The sequence below is a fragment of the Hippocampus comes genome, unplaced genomic scaffold, assembly GCF_001891065.2.
Source record: "Hippocampus comes isolate QL1 unplaced genomic scaffold, H_comes_QL1_v1.1 scaffold100, whole genome shotgun sequence".
Taxonomy (NCBI): domain Eukaryota; kingdom Metazoa; phylum Chordata; class Actinopteri; order Syngnathiformes; family Syngnathidae; genus Hippocampus; species Hippocampus comes.
This window is the reverse complement of record NW_017805282.1, coordinates 124,469-129,643: the sequence shown is the minus strand read 5'-3', so window position 1 is coordinate 129,643 and position 5,175 is coordinate 124,469.

The window sequence follows — 5,175 nt, the reverse complement described above, 5'->3', positions numbered from 1 at the left end:
AGGCCGGAGCTGGAATTGAACCCGGTACCTCTGCACTGTGAAGCCGACGTGCTAACCACTGGACTACCGGGCCGCCATAGGCCCGGTAGTCCAGTGGTTAATGGGGAATCCTTTACCCTTCCATTAGCCATCACTTTACCGTGGTGGAGGGGTTTGAGCGTCCCAATGATCCTAAGAGCTAAGTTGTCTCGGGCTTTAGGCCCTTGGCAGGGTCACTCCTGGCAAACAGGTCCTAGGTGAGGGGCCAGTCAAAGCAAGGCTAAGAGACCCCACAAGGGGAATAAGAAAGTTGGATCTCATTTTCCCGAGCCCAGATGCTGGTCACCAACGCCCCCCTCCGGTAGCCAGGCCTGGAGATAGGGCTCGCTGCCGAGCGCCTGGTGGCCGGGCCCCAAGGGTGCAGCCCGAAAAGGCAAGGTAGGTCCCCAATCCCATGGTCTCACTCCCTGTGGAAGGGGCCAAAGGGGCCGGGTACTTTGTGAGCCAAACGAGTGTTCATATCTACACTTGGCACCAGGACACCCAAGGCCGCAGTTAAATGATCAACTTTGTTGTATTCGGAGTCATCTGGGATAGGCTGCTGCCCCTTTATGAAACCCTTGTTTTGAATCACAATTCTACCAGTATTTTCTTTAGCGGAGGCTCATACTGTCGCGTGCAGAACAGTAAATATTTGCTTGTACACGGACAAAATGGGTTTTTTGGGTTACTCAATTGTATTTGGTCAACCCCGTGCCTGCGTGGGTTTTGTACTCTGGTTTGCTCCCACATTCCAAAAACATGCATGGCAGGTGAATGGAACACTCTAAATTGTCCCTTGGTATGACTCTGAGCATGAGTGGTTGTTCGTCTAAGTGTGCCCTACGATTGGCTGGCAACCATTTCAGGGTGTCCCCCGCCTATTGCCCGAAGACAGCTGCGATTGGCTTCAGCATCCTCCGCAACCCGAATGAGGATAAAGCGATTCGGAAAATGAATGAATGAATTTCTCATCCAGTCAATCTTCACTGTTAAGTTAGTGTTGGGGTCAAATATAAATGATTTGGTTTCCAAATTCATGAATTGTTTTGGGATATGGAAGCTGTATCATTTTTGTGATTGAGATATTTAAAATACTACGACTACTAATACTACTGTATTAGTACTACTACAAATAACAATAATAATAAAAAGAAGAAGAAGAAGAAGAAGAAGAAGAAGAAAAAGAGTTATATTATTATTATTATTTTAAAAAATCAGTTGACACAACCCAATTTGACTCAATGTTTTTTTTTTGTGTTTGTTTTAAATAAAACAAGCCAGAACATTTGGTAAAATTCACCCAAGGAGGACATCGGTCAAATTGGGTTATTTTGACCCAACTCTTTGCTTAACAATAATAATAAAAAGAAGAAGAAGAAGAAGAAAAAGAGTTATTATTATGATTATTATTTTAAAAAATCAGTTGACACAACCTAATTTGACTCAATGTTTTTTTTTTGTGTGTGTTTGTTTTAAATAAAACAAGCCAGAACATTTGGTAAAATTCACCCAAGGAGGACATCGGTCTGTGTTTGCTCCAAATTGGGTTATTTTGACCCAACTCTTTGCACTGTGTCGGTTTTTGCCTTTTTCCCAGAGAGACTAGCATCCATCCATCCATCCTTTTTCTGTAAGGCTTATCCTCACATGGATTAGTTGAAGCCTATACCGGCTCACTTCAGCCGTGGGATACACCCTGAACTAGTCCCCAGCCAATCATAGGGCACATAAAAACAAACATTCACACACAAATTCACTGCTAAGGCAAATTTAAAGTCTATACCTAACATGCATGGTTTTAGAATGTGGGAAGAAGCCAAAAGACCAAAAAAATCTCCACAAACAGAAAGAACAGGCAAACTCCACATAGGAAGATCGGGACCTGGATTCAAACCCCCAACCTCAGCACTAATGATGGATACGCGAACTACTCCATGTACCATGTCGCCCACTTGCGGTGGAATGCAGAAAAAAAGAAACTTTAAGGTCGCCTTGGAGAACTGCAGTTAGAATGATTCATGAAGTTTATACTTAAAAGAACTCAAATTCTACATTTTGTCTGCCCCCCCGACCCCCATTAATAAATAAATAAATCGTTCCTCCTCTTTCATTACTTTTTGGTTCTGCTTTAACTGTCACTAAAGATCCGGTTCGTCATTAACCAATACACGCAATGAATGTGTGTGTGCGTGTGTGTGTGTGTGTGTGTGTGTGTGTGTGTGTGTGTGTGTGTGTGTGTGTTTTTGTGTGTGTGTGTGTGTGTGTGTGTATGTGTGTGTGGGTGTGTGTGTGTGTGGGTGGGTTGGTGAATGGGTGTGTGGGTGTTTTATTCTCTTGGGCATTGTGGACAGAAGCCAGCCAGCTCATTATGTTGCCATTGGATAATTTTAATTGTTAATTCCAAACAAAAGACTCACTGGCCATTTTAAAAAGACGTCCACGGTGTGTGTGTGCATTTGCATTCTGAACTGAACCATGGTAGTGCAAGTTGATAGGTTCGTAGTTTTGTAGTGGATAGCTCTACTTTATGAATGGGCAAAAGGAGAGATGGAATCCTCAGAAGGTAGCTTTTATTCTTTCAACGTCTACACCTCCGAACGAACGAACGAGAACACAACTCTCGTCACTAAAATCACTTCCTGCTTCTCTTACTTGAACAGCCAATCAGAACCTATCAACATAAAAACATGTCTAAGCAATTATTAAACAACAGAATATAATTTAGGTATGCTTAACATGAAATAATATGATGCTCAAACATAAAATGATAATTAATAATATAACATTAGCTTACAGTAGAGATGATGTCTTGGAGACATGTAAGCTTTCAATGTGTGTGTGTTGACACAATGTGCATAAATCAACCAGACATTGGTCGTAATCATCGGCAATTTGATAAACTGTCACATTTATCATCATTTAGGAGTCATTGTTTTTTTTATTGTCGACCCGTCTCTGATTCAGCAAAGCTATGGTGGAAATTTGAAATTTGGGCCACTTTATTTTAATATAATCAGACATGTTGGCACAACATGAGGGGACACTGAAAATTAACGACTGGATGGCATAACAGCGGAGTGAATCTCAAATTTTAGAGAAAGTGAAAGTCATACCTTCTCTACTCGTCAATGAAGCTCACAGACCAGTATAATAATTTTAATGGTATCAAAGACACATACTTAATGGCAAATAAAGATTTTTCCAGCCCCTGGCACGGAGCTGGGCATAAATTCAACGCTGGGTTTAAACTTACATATGCGCAATGATTATCGTAAATGAGGCATCAGGCGTGTGTTGAAATGCGCACCCTGTTGGCTGCAGATAAAGGCAAAATGTTGGTGTCGGTGTGCGGTTAAATCCCGCCATCTAGAGGATAAATATTATAGCGCACGGTATCTTAACTTATGTTTTTATTTTCTGTGGTAAGATAGTGGCACTTCTCCTTCCGGAATTAATTGGTTCTGGAAGAAATTTATTAACGAGAAAATGTTGTAAGTGGAGACGCATTTTCCATGTAAATGCCCTAATCCGTTCCAAGCCCCGTCAAAATTCAGTCATAAATGTTTTCTGAAGAACAAAAATGCATCAAAATATTAAACAAGTACATGTTATAATTTGATTATTGCACAATAAATGAGAGCTGTGCATCATGTAAAAAACAAAGAATAGAGTACAGAGTAAAAATGATGGTCATTTAACTTTTAACTACATCCTCATCGTTTTTTGGCCTCTTTAGTTCATGCTCTCTGTCAGAAGTGGTTTTTGCTTGGCGTTTTGTAAAGAACTGATCCAAGGACGTTTGCTTTTGTCGGCTTTTAACAAACCGTCGAAAATGTCCATGGTAAACATCAGCATAGTGAGCGATCGCCCGACTGGTGAACACTTTTTTTCTGGGTGATTCTCATTGACGTATAACTTTCGGAATGCCTCCTGACCTAAAGGGCGAATGACAAGGATACTACATAGCCACATTTATAGCAACACACACAGACACACTCTTAGCCAATGGGACTCCAGGAAGATGCTTGGTACAGTCATAGCCAATGGCAGAGCAGCTATAAGTATGTTGCGTCCAGGGAACTCGGAGCTGCGACTAGCAGCCTAGCTGTATTTTTACCTTTCGTATCTTGAAATTTATTTTGCAACAAGAGGCAATATTTTCCTGTTGAGGCGTTTTGTAACTTCGTTTTTCGTATGAAGAGACGTTCGTAAGTAGATGTACCACTGTAGTTCATTATAATTAAGTCTACAGTGTCGTATCATTTGATCTGAATTATTTTCTCATACAATTGAAGGACAGTCACAAAGTCATTTTAACCCCCCCCCGCCTCACGTTTTACCATTCTATTTTAATAATTGTAGGAGTCAATTTAATACAGTATTGGTTAATTTTTATAAACTGTATTTAATAACGGAGTTAAAATACTTGTCATGATTATTTTTTGTGTATCTTAGATTTTACTTGTTTAAAATACAGAAAGATACAGTATGTTAGAATATTTCTTCGTTGGAAGTACAGTATTTGATACGACGTCACGTGATTGGCGACAGTATGTAGTTAAGTAGGAGTGAGCTGGACTTTAGAAGGAGAGATGAGTTCAGCTCATGATAGAAGTGATATTTTTTTTGTCCTAAATTTTTTTTACGTGAAACAAGGTCAGAGAGATATTTTTTGTACAACTTCCTGTTTATTAAATAGAAAAGATCAAATAATTTCCTGTTGTTTCAATTCAAGACTCATCATTACACTGGTCTCAAAGGTGTTTTCTCTGTGGTTTAACAACTACAATAATGATTAATACCAATGGTGTGCAGAGTATTGAAGCGCTCTACTTGGAAATCTGGCACATGGAAGATTTATTTTTATTATTATTATTATTATGATTATTATTATGAATGGAGATTTTGTGCTTAATTCTATTTCTGTATGTATTTTTGAAGTTCAAGAGTTGAATCAGTTTTAAGTTTGAGTGTCTGTGTTCGAAGTATTATTTGGACTCTAGTACTTAAGGTCAGGGTGTGGGTGGGTTTTGCCACTTCAGAATTACTGAGAATTAACCGGCGAGAGGATACGTGGTTAGGAAAATGGACGGATAATAATTTTACTGTACCTGTTTCATGTCACGACATCTCAAAAAGATAACCTGTAGCGAA